Source organism: Marmota flaviventris, chromosome 8 (assembly GCF_047511675.1).
Source record: "Marmota flaviventris isolate mMarFla1 chromosome 8, mMarFla1.hap1, whole genome shotgun sequence".
Taxonomy (NCBI): domain Eukaryota; kingdom Metazoa; phylum Chordata; class Mammalia; order Rodentia; family Sciuridae; genus Marmota; species Marmota flaviventris.
In genome coordinates, this window is record NC_092505.1 from 131,680,081 (window position 1) to 131,696,219 (window position 16,139).

At 48.7% G+C, this 16,139-nt stretch overlaps 1 long non-coding RNA gene and 1 pseudogene across 1 annotated transcript; both read right to left on the reverse strand.

Annotated features, from left to right (window-relative positions):
* Positions 1 to 259: 259 nt before the first annotated feature.
* LOC139706736 (uncharacterized) lies at positions 260 to 11,709 on the reverse strand. The gene is made up of 3 exons (XR_011708390.1): positions 11,460 to 11,709; positions 6,914 to 7,128; positions 260 to 579 (listed from the first exon to the last, which is right to left on the reverse strand). It is a non-coding gene; the product is annotated as an uncharacterized lncRNA (long non-coding RNA).
* Positions 3,754 to 4,774, reverse strand: LOC114091431 (translationally-controlled tumor protein-like; annotated as a pseudogene).
* Positions 11,710 to 16,139: the final 4,430 nt, after the last annotated feature.

The window sequence follows — 16,139 nt, forward strand, 5'->3', positions numbered from 1 at the left end:
GCCCTACTTAGTAAAAACGGATTTCTTAGCCGGCCGTGATGGTTCATGCGTGTAATCCCAGCAACTCTGGATGTCAGGGCAGGAGGATTGCAAGTTCGAGGCCAGTCTGAGCAATTTAGAGAGATCCTGTCTCAAAATTAAACAAACAAACAAAAAGAACTGGGGATATAGATCAGTGGTAAAGTGTCCCCAAGGTTCAATCACCAGTACAAAAACAAAACAAAACAAAAAAACATGGAAGGGTTTCTGAGATTGGATCTTTTTTTTTTTTTATTGGTTGTTCAAAACATTACAAAGCTCATGACTGAGACTGGATCTTAAGCTGAACCCGCACCGCTGGGGACTTGCTTTAGTGACAGCGAGAGAGGACTTCCCAGAGGAAGTGCTTCTGAATCGTCCAAGGATCGGAGTGGTCTTGGTGGGGGTTCAAGGGGCTGCAGCAAATTGAAGAGTAAGAAGCAGAAGCAGAATGGCACTTTCTGTTCAAAGATGATGAGAGGATGCCGAGTAGGTTACAGAGAAACATGGCTGGATTCAACCCTCACTTCATAGTCTGGAGCACCCAGGTGATGGAGAGAGCTGCACAGGGTATGACATGCAGTTAGGGGTTAACACATATTTGTTATTATTTTTATTTTCCATTGATTGTTGTCCAAAGTCCTTGCTGGCCATTCTGGGCACCAGCTGGATGGTTTAGGATTCCATCCCAGAGTTCAGAGCTGGGCCATACCTCAAAAGGAGGCTTCCCAAGACCACACCTCTCAGGAACCCAGCTTAACCTTATTGCTTCACACCCTTCCCAGCTTGGGCTAGGCTGGGCCTGTGCCAAGCTCAGAGCTGTCCTCCTCCACTTGGGGAAAGGACCATTCAGGTTGCACCTTCCCCAACTAAGCATTAATAACAAGGACAAAGTTCAGAGTGATGACGATCAAGGTGTGTCCAGGTACTTCCCAATTCCCTCCCTCTAAGCCCCAGCCAGCCACAAGGCTGGCAAGATGAGTTTCCGTCTGCAGAGGAGCACCAGAGTGGCACTGGGACCAATCCATAATGAGGGCTCTGATCAGGGAGTCCAAGACCCTGCTCGGCTCCATTCTGCTAAGGGAGTCCTAGGCAGTACCCATCAACCAGAGAGAAAGATCAACCCTTGGACTCAAACACAGGGCAGCTAGTGTTGGGTTCTTTACTCTTCTCTGAGCCTCATTTTCCTTATCTGGGCAACAGATCTCCTGTTCTGGTTGCCTCTCAGGGCTGTTTGGGTGATCAGTGGCAAAGCAGAAGCTGAAAGAACTGAACATTGGAGCAACACATGGTTTCCAAAATCAGCTCTGAATCTTACATGATTGTGGCCATGGGCAGGCCACACAGCCTCACTCAGGCTAGGTTTCCTCATTTGTAACGCTCTCCCAGCCCTGCCACTTGTGGTTGGCAGGAGGGCTAGGTGAAGTCATAGATTGCACAGCCTTATTGTTTAAACCAACAGACTCCAGCCCTTTGGGAGTTTCCTGTTTAATAGAAAGGGTGGGAAACAGGCAGACTCATAAGAAAAGTGAAATAGAATGTTGTAAACAATTCCAGATGGAGGAGGCTATTACTTCAACAAGAAGGAGGGGGATCCCAGCTACCAGGAAGTCGTCCAGAAGAGAAGTAGGTGCTGGCTGGAAGGGTGGATCCAGAGAGCACTGAGAGACTGCTGGGTGAAGCCTGGAGTAGGAAAAGCCCAGGCCTATGGGAATAGGGGATGTGAGTCAGCCTGATAGTTGTTACAGGGGTTAAACCAGAAAATGGGATAGGAGGTTAAACCAGAGAGGCCCTACACGAGCCACAGAACTTCGCAGTGTCAGGACCCGAAGAACCACCACCAGAGTATTGCACAAAATGCAGGTTCCTGGGCCATTTTCCTTTGATTCTGTGGGGTTAGAGTGTCTTGGAGCCACATGTTAGGATGTTCTGCCTTACTCAGTCAAGGTTTGAGACCTTGAAGGTCGAGATGCTAATGCATTCTAATTCTAGATCTGCCACATTCTGACTCTGAGTTCTTGAACAAGCCTCAGGTTTTGTATCAGAAGTGGGAATTGCCTCTCTTGTCTTTGAGATGCGTCTGGCCCATGCTGAGCCAGTTGCAATCCCTTTCCTGGACAGCTTCTTTCCCTCTGCCTCCTTCCTTCATCTTCCCCTCTCCTTTTTCTGGTCCTTCCCCCCCGCCCATCTTCCTTTTCCCTTCCTCCTTCTTCCATCTGCTTTACAAACTTATCTTATCTCCTGCCTTGGCCCTGGGCAGAGAGAGCCAAACCACTAAATTTCAGGCAAGGTCAGCCCTCATTCTAGGCCTGGCACTGATGCCTTTCCTCCCTCTCACCCAGTCTGCGTCACACTGTCAAGGGCTGCTGCACATAACACCCACCCAGCGGTCAAGGAAGAAGGAAAATGTCAATGCTTGCCCCAGAATTCTCCCTTCCTATTCTGGGTCCCAGGAGTTATTTTTAGCAGCACCCCTGTGAGAGGATCAAATAGCTCATCCTGGAGCTTGTTGTTTTTGACTGGGCCTTGGTTTCCACATCTGGCAGCCAGGCAAGAAATTCTCCCAGCCTTCTCCTCAAGGAGACCCTGTGAAAATGGGGCAATTTTGAAGACAGACAAAACCTCCAACAGGGATTGAAAGTATAGCTCTTAACTAGCATGTGTGAGGCCCTGGGTTCAATCCCCAGCATACCCTTCCCCTCTACTAATCCTGCCCCCCACCCCCAATTAAACAAAGCCCCTCTAGCCTGTGCTGCTGATGTAGTGCTGTTTGGGAAGTTGGTGCCTTTTTTGTATAGAGGTAGCCTCGCAGAGTGACCAGAGGTTTCAGAAACAGCTCAGCTCTGCCCAGAAGGATTGGAGATATGAGCTCTAGGGTTTCTAGTAACAGGACCCAGGAGCCATCATGTGAGACAGAATTTTGGGAAAAGCCAGGACAGAAGGTTCTGAGGCCCCCAGAACATGCCTTGGCGTGATCCTGACTTTAGAACCCCCTCAGGCTTTGTGACATCCTGGAAGGGGCAGCCCAGGCCTGGGCCTCCATTTGTGAAGCCAGCTATGGGGCAAGGGTGGGCAGTTGTTTAAAGGGGAGGCAGGTCTGGAGTGAAGTTCATAGAGAATATTACCCCAGCCTAGAGAGTAGGAAATGTCCAGAGAGCCCTAGAGGACTCCTGAACCTAGACCTCTAGCCCAGCACCCAAAAACTGTGGCCCAGATGTGTTCTATTTGGCTCACTCAAATTGTTCTTGTTTTATTTTTATTTTGTTTTGGTTTAAGTGCCTACATGGTATTTTCTTCCCTTCTTTTTTTTTTTTTTACTTATTTATTTTTTGTGGTGCTAAGGAATCAAACCCATGGCCTCACTCATGTTAAGCAAGGAATGTACCACTGAGCTATACCACCAACCAGTTTTCTTCTTCTTCTTTTTTTTCCTTTTTCATGGTACTGGAGATCCAACCTAGGGGTGCTCTACTATTGAGCTAGTTCCCCAACCTCTTTTTTTATTTTGAGACAGATCTTCCTAGGTTGCCCAGGCTGACCTTGAACTTGTAATCCTCCTGCCTCAGCCTCAGAGTTTCTGAGATTATAGTTGTACTCCACTGTGTCTGGCCCAATTACTTTTTTCTTTAAAAATAATGCTCCACTCCTAAGAAATCATGGTTAAAATAAATAAAGAGCATCCATCTCATTTGTCCTGATGTTATGTAGATAACAGCAATAATGACAGGTGACAGATCAAAGAAATTTCCAACTTTTTGAACATTTTCCCATTTTTAAATCATCCTGAAAGAAAAATCATATATGGAGGGTCACACCATCCTCATGGCAATCCATCAGAGCAACCGTGTCATCTAGATTCTTGTTTTCACCAGTAAAGAACTAGTAATTTTTGAAATTAGCAAGGATATGTTTGGTTTGTTCTACAGTACCTATCCTGAACAGTTTTACTCTTTCTGGTTTGCCTTTCAATGTTGCCTTTTATTGATTTTATATGATCTTTGTGTATATACATGTGTATGATACTGGGGATTGAACCTAGGGGTGCTCAACCACTCAACCACAGAGCTACATCCCCAGCTCTTGTTACATTTTTATTTTGGAACAGGGTCTTAATAAGTTGTCAAGGCTGGCCTTGAATATGCACTCCTCGTGTCTCAGCCTCCTAATTCCCTAGGATTACAGGCATGCACTACTGTGCTCAGCAACTTCATGCAATCTGTGAATCTATTATGTATCTTCAATGTCCTTTTTTATGCTAAGTATGTACTCTAGCTCTGAGCTATACTCTCAGCCCAGATGTCCTTTTTGTAGCTTCTTTTGTGAGGGTGTTTTCCTGCAGGTAATGGTTCATGACAGCATCAATCTCAGTGATCACTGAGCTTTCATACCTTCACCCTGGGGGCCTTTCATAGAGGCATTGCCACCAATGAGCGAGTTATCAGTGTTATCCTCAGTCTTACTGACCTCCTTCCCCTCCACATCCAAGCATAGCCTGTCTGTGATTCCCAATCTTGTAAATGTCAGAGAACATTGTGACTGATGAGGTCTTAGTAGGCAATCATGACTGAAGGGAGATGACAGCAGCACTGGAGTAGGACCAAGGGTGGGAGCATGTGAATTAGTTATTCACAGTTAACAATCAGGAGATTTCTCATCTGGCCCAGGCAGGACATTTTTCTCCAGTTTTTTTTTTTTTTTTTTTTTTTTTACCAGTCCTTCCTTCAGGGGATCTGAGGGACCCTGAGGACATGTGGTGTCCAAGCAACAATACCTGCCTGGCCTTATATACTGGGCATGTGTCCACAGTCCTAAGCCATTTAGAGCTAAAAGACCAAGTCCCTGCAAGGGGAGAGGGCTCACTCAAGCTCACACAGTAAGATGTTTGGGCTGTGGTGGGACCCAGGTGTCCTGCTTTCTAGTCACACAACCTCTGGGTTTATAATGGAGGAGTGCTTAGGTTAGGGAGCTAGGGGAAAGATTAGTGTAGTTTTATTTTATTTATTTTTTTGGTACTGGGGATTAAACTCAGGGATACTTTACCACTGAGCTTCACATCCCTATCTCTTTTTATTTTGAAATAGGGTCTGGCTAAGTTGCTTAGGGCCTCACTAAATTGCTTAGGTTGCCCTTGAACTTGCTACCCTCCCAATTTATTGGAATTCTAGGTATGTACCACAACACTTGGAGTAGATATTTTTTTAATTTTAATACTGGAGATTGAATTCAGGGCTTTGGACATGCTAAGCAAGTGTTCTACCTCTGGACTATCTCCCCAGCCCTGATTAGAATAGTTTGGGTTTTCTTTTTTTTTTTTTTTTTTTTGGAGGGGGACATTACTGAGGATTGAACCCAGGGATGCCAGGGGCACTAGGGGCACTTAATCATTGAGCCACATCCCCAGCCCATTTTATTTTTTGAGACAGGGTCTTGCTAAGTTGCTTATGGCCTTGCTAAGTTGCTGAGACTGGCTTTGAACTTGTGACCCTCCTGCCTCAGCCTCCTGAGGAGGATTCCTCTGGGATTATAGGCATGTGTGCCACTACACCCAGTGTTGATTACGACAGTTTAGAGGGGCTCTCTGGAAAGGACTGGCTCAGAGGTGGGGTCCCCACTTCCTCGTCTCATTCCTTCAGCCCTACATGTGGATCAGGCCAGAGCAGGGCCCCTTGAGGTGATGGAGTAGAGGCAGGTGACAGGAGCAGGCTGAGCCCCTTCTTCTGGCCAGATGCTAAATGCACAGTGTAAGGGAGCCTTCCTCCCACACCCTCCCTCCTTGCTGGGGAGATGTCAGGAAAGAAGTCACTAAAGTCTGGGGATGGTATGGGTGAGGGCACTTGTATAGAGAATGGAGAGAGGAGCCCCCATGCTGGAGCTCGGACCTGATGTCAAGGAGATGACACCTAGGACAGAGCAGCCTGGCCAAGAGGGCCCAATGAAGGCTAGGGAAGGAGACTTACATGGAGGAGGCCAGGGAGGCCAGAGCCAAGAGAGCCAGGGGAGAAGGAGGGCTGTATAGCAGAGCAGGTGGGTGGTCAGAGTCCCAACACATTCCACCATCAATGTGATTATCACCCAGTACAGGGGCTTTCATTCCACTCTGGCCCTGTAGACATTTAAAAACCTGCTCCTTTGGCTCATATTATGGGGAGCTGGAAGGTAAGCAGGGGAGGAAGGAGTGAGTGAGCAATTCAGAGAAATGGTGCTGAGTGACTAGGGCCAATATGAAGGCCAAGGTGGACAACAGTGCTTTAACAGGTACAGCAGCAGCAGCAGCTCTTTATGAGTGTCTGGCCTGGGGCTGTGCTTGTGTACAACTCAAGTCTCCTTTGAAGCAACTATACAAGCCAGTGCAGTGATAAGTCCAGAATGGGACAGAAGCTCAGAATGGTTAAGTAACTTGCCCAAAGTCACATAGCCAGCAAGGATGACCTGCTGAACTCTGCCTTCTGGCTTGGTCCTCCACCCTGGGAAGTGGAGGAAGTGAGGAATAATGATGCTGAGGCTGCTTTGAGTTCTTAGGTCTCTGTGGAGATTTCTCTAGTCTAGGTGACAGGTCCAGGCAGATGGGAGTGCTTAGCTAAGGAGGCTGGCCAGGGCTTTGGTTCTGCTACCAGCCAGCCTGACTCTGAGGAGACTTCTAGGAATGCCTGGGCAGCCAGCCGCAACCTTGGGAAGGACTCCCACATGCTTGGGGATGCTGCCCACCCTCTATCCCCTATGCCTGGTCAGTGGCTCCGAGCCTGAACAGCACCAGGGCCTACAGCCTAGCAGAGCCACCTCTCTGCCCTCCTCTTATTTCTCCTTGGGAGCCCCTGGTAAGAGAAAGATTTTCTCTCCTGTACTCTAGAACTTGTCTCCAAAGGCAGGGAGGAAGACCTGGTCCTTTCTTCCTTACCTCCATTCCGAGTTCCAGCAGCCACTGCGACATCCTTCTTGGTGCTAACAGAAAGGGTAAGAGCCTTTGTCTTACTGAATGTTGTCTCTGTCATAGGCACGGTAGATCCAGACACCGTGTGTGTTTCACACAAACACCCTATGAACTGGCTCCCTGTAGTCCCATCCTCAGAGTGCTGCCTCAATGAGATTCAGCCTCTCTGGAGCCACCAGCACCTGGAAATAGCAGGCAGGCAGTGTTATCTGCTGGCTACAGACGAGGGAACTGAGCCTTGGAACGAGTGACTTTTCCAGAGTTTGAGAGCTGGGATTGGGATTCAAGCCAGGCTTGCCTTCCTGTGGCCACACCTCAATGTGTCCTTACCTTCTCACTTACCTCCTTGTCAAGACCCTTGCAAGGTATCCAAGGGGCCACTGGTGGCTCTCTTTACACAAGTTCCCTTTGGGTTTAATTAAACCCTCAGACTCGGGCTGGGTTGTAGCTCAGCGGTCGAGAGCTTGCCTAAGCACATGTGAAGCACCACATAAAAATAAATAAAATAAAGATATTGTGTCCATCAACAACTAAAAAAATAATTAAAAAAAAAAATAAACAAAACCTCAGACTCTTCTGGGAGCGGTAAGACTACAGGCATTATCGGCCTCCATAGGTACTGAGTTAACAGATTCTTGCATAAGACTAACCAAATTGTGACCTGCTGACATTCACCAGCTCTAGAGTTGTTGTGGTCCTGATATAGGCTTTGGAGTTATGAGCAAAATCAGCGGAGGAGTGATGGCCACCTGGTAGGGGAAGCCTGCTCAGCCCACTCCCACCTTGCATCCTAGCAAGTAAGCCTTTGGGACTAAGATGCAGCCAGGATCAGCAGTGAAGAGGTCTGCAGGGCCCATATAGGTGAGGGCAGCAGTTTCCCTGGGACCCATAGATCCTCTGGGGGACACTTGTGAGGCAGAGTGAGGAGGAGCTGGAAGGCCATAGCCCCCCTTGCCCTTGGAAGTCATGAAGTCTGGTGTAGATGGATGGTGGGAAGGGGACATGAGGTGCCTTTCATAAAAAGGCAATTTGGGCCCAACCTAGGCAAACCTGAGAGCCAACTGGGAGATGAACTTTGTTGTATGGGATTTGGAATGAGAGGATAGCTTTAAAGCCTTGGGACTCAACTCCAGATGAAGCAGACCCTGGGCCCCAGACAGGGTGACTGTGCCAGACCCAGCCTGGAATACATGGGAGGGTGGCGAAGCCACATGTTTACCCAATTTCCAGAACCCGTCTGGCTTAATGCACTGGCCTGGTTATGACACCAGCTCTTTGCTTCCCCTCAGCTAACGGCCACCAGCCCACTCAGCCCCAGGTTCCTCTTTGCTGAGCTGCCTGCACTAAGGGTCTCTTGGGACTGTGCCTTCTTTGCTCTGACTTGGGAAAACTGGAGGAGGTCAACAGATTGCTGGCCCATTACAGGGGCTCAATGGGTATTTGTTAACTGAATGAGTGAATGCATGAATGAGTGGAGTGGGAGGATAAATGAGGATTAGTGGTGGACTGTGTGTGAATGAGTGTCTATGGATGAGTCCTTGGGCCCCAGAGATGGGACAGTTTGTGGGTAGGTTGTGTCAGCACAGATGCAAGTGTGGGAAGCCAGAAGCTGATGACAGTTCACCAAGGGGCCTGGAGAGGGGAACCTGAGCAAGGTTGTTTACTGGGCACACCATTGCTTGGGGACCTTTGGGAGTCTACCCTGGGAAAGATGTGTGAGTGGCCAGGTCCTGCCACCCTGCCACCACATCACCACCCATACACATACATATAAGCTGACTTGGGCCCTCCAAGGTATCCCCACCATCATCCTCAACATCTCTCTCTGCACTTGCCCTGGGACAGTCCATTTCTTATCCCAAACCTGGTCAGGATACTGTGTGTAGTGGCCAGGAGTCAACTGAAACCCCTTGGAGCTGAGCTGGGGTAGAGGTTGTGGGATAGACTACAGAGCAGATAGCAAATCTTTATCTCGGAACCCAACACCCCTCTGAGTCCTTCTCTTGCACCTTCTTTTGGCCAGCACATCAGAAGATGCCCATAGTTATGTGGTAGAAGGGATCACTTTTCTATAGCTTGCCTGCATCTTAAGAAGACTTAAGTGACAATTTGCATCTGAAAGTTCTCAGGACTAAGTTTCTGCACTGCAGCTTACTTGTCAGATTTGTAGGTACACAAAAATACCAAGAGCTGTTTTGGTCCCTTTCAAATACATACATAGTCCCAGAGCCACAGGGGTGCAGAGTCACAAACACCACCTCACACATGACTACATGCCCAACTCTCTGGTCATAAGGACAGCAACACAGATACCAACAGCCACAGGTAGCTGCAAAGCCGCATTGCTACAGGTGACACACAAGTATAGCCACAGTGTGCCCCCAGGGCTGTGATACCATCACACAAGGACAGTCACAGTGTACCATGATTGGGATATCATATATGGTATCACACACACGTGAGTGAGACATGCATGGTCACAGGATTGTACTGTTTACCCCTCAGTCCTACTATGTCACTTGTCAAGGGTTGCCTAGCACCCTAGGATGTGGCACCATGCCCTAGCCCTACCTGCACTCATGTTGAAGTCAGGGGTAGAGGTTGTGGGATAGACTACAGAGCAGGTAGCAAATCTTTATCTCAGAACCCAACACCCCTCTGAGTCTTTCTCAATGACTGTCCCTTTCTCTGTTTGCCTCCTCTGTGGTCATCCCACTCAGTGCTGTCTTGACGTCCCTGTACACCCCTGAAAACTTCTAGATTGACCAAAGTGACATTACAGTCAAGCTATGTGACCATAACAACTCCTTCTCCTTTCTGGGCCTTAGTTTCTCTATCTGCCAATGGGAACATGGACCTGTTTTTTCAGGGGTCTCTAGTGCCCATGGAGACTCTGGCATTTCTTGGACTATTTTGCACCTCAGTCTCTACTCGAACCTCTTGGTTAGAAACCTCTTGTTAATGAATGGGCCCTGGTGAGGTTTCCTTGAGAGCAAAGGAAAGCCAGGCCATCCTTAAGGCCCCAAAGGGCCCTGAGGCAGGTCTGATGCTTGGCTGTCTGCAAGGGCCAGAAGAGTGGCTGCTCAACTTGAAGGCAGGGGGCTGGCCTGAACCGATGACCTGGGATCCACAGAATCCTTCTATAAATAACACATCATTTAGGCCCAGAGGATGGTTCTTGGCCAAAAAAATCTTCTGAGAAGATGCCTTGTGACTTGGCCATGAGCTCAGGCCAAGAGGGCAATCTGAGCACCACAGATGGTCATTGTTTTGGAAAGGCCGAGTTGGTGGCCTTTCATCTTCTCCTTCTTGTTCTTGGATTCTCCCAAGCCTCCAGGCTCCCAGGGCAGCCCAGGGAGTCAATGCATGAGGAACTGTAGCCAAGACCCTCCCAAATCTTGGGGAAAGGTCAATTGGTTTGTAAATCACCCAGGTCTGATTAGGGTCATCATAGAGAGATTTGTGCATTTTTCAAAGGGCAGTTGTTGAGTGGTCATTCTGCACTAGATGCAGCATGGGAGCCTGAGAAAATAAACCAATAAACCAACACTGAATCGGCATTTTTCAATGTGGCCAGATGTTTATACAGTGTTCTAGGGTGTTCTGTGATAAAAAAAAAATGTTAAGAAAGTGTATTATATAATTTACCTGGACTGAACATAGGTTAAGTGGTTTCATTTTTGTGGATTTTGGCAGGAGCCTTTAACAGGCTGTGTGTGTGCCAGAAGCATTCAGAGTTGTGGGTTGGCGAGCTAACCAAGTGTGCCTTGTTTCCACACACAGTTGACCGTATGGCCTGTTCTCCTCAGAGCCTCTGGTAGGTTCAGAGTTTTCCAGAAGCATTTGAGGGCTAGTGATGTAACTCAGTGGCAGAGCACTTGCCTAACATTCAGAGACCTTGGCTTCCATCCCCAATACCACAAAAGGAAAAAAAAAAAAAAAAACTAAGAAATAGATGAACTTGAGCCAAACTGTTTGAGCCACACTTGCCCTCCCTGGAGGGTTCTTTATGATACAATCTCTGTGTGCTACCCACCCCCTGCCACGATTTCTGAATCAGCAGGCAACTGAGGACCTATGTTTGAACAACTTCTCAGATGCTGCTGTCCAGAGCACACTTGAGAAACCATTAATCTTATCTCAGAGTAGCCACAGTGATCTTTCTAAGACCTCAAACTGCATGGAGTTCCTCCTTTGCTCAAAGAACTCCTGTGGCTCCTTTCTAGAAGCCAAGTCCTCACAGGAGTCTGCAAGGCCCACATACCTCATTGACAGCTCCAAAATCCATTTTTCTTTCCATTAAATTCACCCAGCAAAACCCTACTTCAGGCTTTGCTATTGCTGTCCCTTCTGCCTATAATGTTTGCACCCCACATCTTGGTGGGCGATCTTTCCTTCCCATCCCCTGTCCCCCATTCTTGTCCCTCTGCTCTTCCAAGAGGCTCTTCTTGGAAACTTCTTCCAAGTTGCCCCCTCCTTCTCCCTAGCTTGCTCCCAATCTCTTTCTGCATACCTGAATCCTGTTACCTCTCTTAATCTCTGTCAACTCCAGGAGCCCAGGGCTGTGCCATGGTGTTGACAGCACCATCCGAATGCAGGGCTTGGCACCTCAGTCGGGGAGTTACTGAGGTTCTATTAGATGGGTGGAGCCTGGAGAAGCTCAGAGGGGTTCAGCAGGGCTGAAGCTCAGTCCTCTCAGTTCAACCTGGCCTGAACATTGGGGCCATCACACAGAAGGAAGCAATTATGGGCTTCCTGGTCTCACACCAGGTCCTGTGGCCTAGGAACATATGGGGAGGGAGCAAGATGTCTAGCTTGGGGTAGTGGGGATTGGCCCTGTGGGCTGTGCCACCACTCCATGAACCTTATCAATATTGACCTGCGTTCTATCTCAGAGCACTTCATGTTCCTAATGCATGCTCAGAGGTCATGGCAGTACTGATAAACTCATTTCACCCAGCTTCCCACAGTGACACTGAGGAGCTCACAGGGTATCCTATGGCAAAAACCAGAAAGTTCTGAATAGGGGAGGAACTGGGGCCAGGCCTGTCCTCTCCAACCCTCCCTTTGCTAGCCTGGCCTGGCCTGGGGGTGACCCCAGAGGGAAGCTGAGAAGGAGGTCTTTCTGATTGCCAGATGTATAAGAGTTACTGAGATGGAAGTGAGAGATTCTATGACATGTTTCTCTGTCTGTGGGAATGGCTGCCCATAATCATGACTAGGGTCCAAGGAACTATATGATTCTGTGTCTGATCCCTGGCCCCCAAGTGGCTGTGTTGGCTACACTCCACAGTCTTCCCCCATCGTGCCAAAGACGTGGAGTTGAATAGCCTTGGGTGTGGAGGGCTGTCTTTGAATCTGCACATGATGTCAGTGTTGGCCTTGCTTAAGATTCCCAAGGAACTTTCCAATGAGCAAAGCTTTGGTTTTGCTGGCCCTTCTGCCCAGGAAGCTGACATTATATTCTGAGCCTGGTTGTGCCAGGCAAGAGGCTGCAGGCTGAGGTCCCTGAGTCACCTGTCCCAGCCCTCTTGGGTGTAACTTCATGAGTGGTTCTTTGCTTCCCATGCACGTGTATCTGCCTGGGCACTCATATGTGTGTACGTGTAAATATGTAGGCACATACGTGGAAATTTGGTCAGCCTGAGCTCTCTCATCTGCTCGTATTTTTGTTGTTGGTTTTTGTTTGTTTTGGTTTTGGTATTAGGGATTGAACTCAGGGGCACTCGACCACTGAGCCACATCCCAGTCCTATTTTATATTTTATTTAGAGACAGAATTTCACTGAGTTGCTTAGCACTTCGCTTTTGCTGAGGCTGGCTTTGAGTTCATAATCCTCCTGCCTCAGCCTCCAGAGCCACTGGGATCACAGGCGTGCACCACCATACCCAACTTGCTCTTTTTGTTTACGAGGTTGGAGTGATACCACCGCAAGCTCCAGAGCTCCTAGAGCTACTCGAAGCAGGAAGGGACAACACAGGGTCATTTGAGAACGGCCCTGCTGACACCTTGCTCTTTGACTTCTAGCCTCCAAAACTGTGAGAGAATGAATTTATATTGTTTTAAGCCATATAATTTGTAGTCTTTATTATAGTAGCTGTAGGAACTAATATGCCTGGCTTCTGTTAGGTTCTCTATCTTATATGAGGCTTAGGAGCTTAAACCCTTGCCCACAGGGGCAGGTTGACATTACACATGGGACTGGAGCCCAGCATGGCATAACTCCAAGCCTGTGGGCTCAGCCTCTTCCCTACAGACAGACACCCATGGCCTGTCACCTTCTCTGTTGGTTCCATCTACCCCCTTGCCCCAAATGGCACTCCATTCTTTCCTTGTTAGTTCCTCTAGACATCCTCATGTTCCTGGCTTCCCCCAATTCCATCTCTCTCCTTGCCTTCTCCAGCAGGATTCAGGAATACCCCTACCATCCATTAAGACCTCACAGTGACTTCAGTGCTTGATGCCACTCCCAATTATCCATTTGGGAATTCTGGTTCTCTGTGGCCTGGCACTGCCCTTTCTACATTTATGTGCTGTCACAATCTCCCTGTGGCTTGCCCTTTCTTTTACCACTCCTCACTCCCTGGCCCAAGCCTCGCACCCACCTCTCCCCTCCCCACTGCTGGACTTCAGGATACCTCCCTGAGGCACTTGGACTCCTCTTGTATTACCCCAGCCCTGTAACATTGCCTTGTCTGCTCCTTGTGCCCAATTTATTCTCATACTTTCTCCATAGCTTCCTCCACTCCTGTTTACTTGGTGGCCATTAGACCCTGACAATGAGATCTGGAAGTTCCCCTTCTCTCCCCTTAGTCCCTTGTCCTCAGCCCAGTTCCATAGTTCCTGAACCTTGCTGAGAATAGTAACTGGATGCCAACCCTACCCAAAGAGGGGTAGCCCCTGGCCAGTGTTACCCCAGCACATTGCTCTTAGCCCTAGGCTAGTCACTTGCCACCTTAGAGGTTTTACACAAACTACTCAGTTCTACACATCTTAATAACCTCTGAGTGCTCTGGCCAGTATCCTCCCCCTTTGCCCCAACAGCTTGGCCACAAACCCTGCTCAGAGAGCCATCCTCTAGATGGGGGTGGGGACTGTGCCCTTCACTGGCACACTCAACTCCCAACACCCCCTACTGCCTATAAGGCAGAGGTCAGACTCCCCTGCATGGCATCGGGGGCCTCCTTGACTACTGTTCAGGCTCCTGAGGGCCACAAGGTGGAGATAGAGTAGGCCCAGATTCTAAGCCTTGCGCCTTCTCCACAGTAGGGCCTTCCTTATCTCCCCGAATTCAAGGGACTTTGACTCCTAGCATCCATTCTAGCCCCAGGGCAGGAGATGCCACTGCCCAAAACAGGTACAGATCAATTTGGTGAAATGTAACTCAGGGCTGACATAATTTGACTGATCCTGAGCCAGCCTGGTTAGGGAGGAAGAAAGGGCAAGGCCAGAGTTTGTCCAATGTTGGGCTGACCTTTCCTTGAATTAGTAGAAGTTTACACAGAGTTCCTATGACTCTCCAGAGTCACTGGAGTCTTTTTGTTCCCGAGGCATGACAGGACACCAGTACACATAAATATGGATGCACAGTGTACCTGCTTTTCCTGGTTCCCTTCCACTTGCTATTTTTGCTTACACAAGCCTGAATTCCACTGTCACTACTGGATACCCTGTGCCTGAGTCCTTTCTTTGCCCCAGGAGCCCTAAGTTCAGGATGTAGGGCAAGCTGGAAATGCCAGGCTCCAACCATGACTGCTGAGAATGGGTGAATAAACTTGATTCCTTCACTCCTCGGGTAGAATGCCCCTGATCACCCACAGTGGTAATAATACATGTGTTACCAAGTGGTTTCTTGGTAACACACGTGTTATTACTTCTTTCTCTTCCCTATATCACTTTCCCACTTCCTCCTGGTATTTCCTAAAATAACCCCCCAAATAAATGAATTGACCCTTGAATTCTTCTCCAGGTCAGATTCTGGAGGAAACCAGTTTCTGGAGGATACACAGGCATGGGCCAATGCAATGTCTCACATAGGCACATGCACCCACATGGACACATGCAAATACACACAAGCACTCAGACACAACCATGATGCACAGAGCTGCAGGTGTACACACAGATAAAACCAAACACATACACAAACACAGAAGCTCAGCCACGGAAACACAGACATGGCCACATCTCCAGACATACATGCATGTGCAGACATACTCACAGACACATGTATGCACCGATGTACATACTCCTGAGCACACAGATGTGCTCCTGAGCATACACATGGATGCTTCTAGTCTTCCTCAGGTTCCCCCATCCTGGCAACAGAGTCCTCCTTGCCACCATGCTGAGCTTGAACACTGTGAGGACACTTACTGAACTCAACCTGTTTGGCAGCCCTTTCCCTGTCTGCCTTCCCTGGAGCAGACACCGAGTTAAGTCTAAGTCACTGACTTTCTCAGACACAGGGGCTGGTACACACCTACTGCTCTATGAGTGTATGGATTCCAGGACAGGTCTAGGGACATGGCTGCATCCCACAAACATCTGTGGAATTGAACTGCCTACTCTGGACCCCATAGGAAGCCACACCCAGAGTACAAGTATAATTGGAGATGGTGGGAAGGAATTCTGTATGCTTCTCAGGCCCAGTGATTCCAGGGATTGATTTTTCAGACAAGTCTGAGTGGACTTCTTCCACGCCAGGCCAGAGATGTGCTCAGTACCCACTGGTGACCAGCAGGGTATGGTACTTGCTCTTAGGGAGCTTATAGTCAAAGGGAGAAATGGAGGAAAACCCCACACATATAAGCAGTGAGATGGATGCAGGCCTGTAGATGCACTGGAGTAGGGTCAGAGGAGGTGTCTCTGAGGAGGTGGTGTTCAGGCCGTGGCCTGAAAGACCATAAACCTGCAAAGCAATGATCAGGGGTAAGCTGGCCAGATCATTGCAAAGATCTGGCAAAGAGAACGGGGGAACAGCCGGCACCAAGGCCCTAAGGAAGGCCTAAGTGTGGCTTATCAGAGGGACAGTAAGAAGGCCAGTGTGTTGTGATGAGGAAGAGGCAGACAAAGGAAGCTGGGATATGCTTTTCCCCTGAGTACACCCATCCAAGGAGACAGAAAATCTCCTACATATCTCGCAATCAGATAGGACCAAGCTAAACCTCCTTCCTCTCAGCTGCCCACTAGGGTC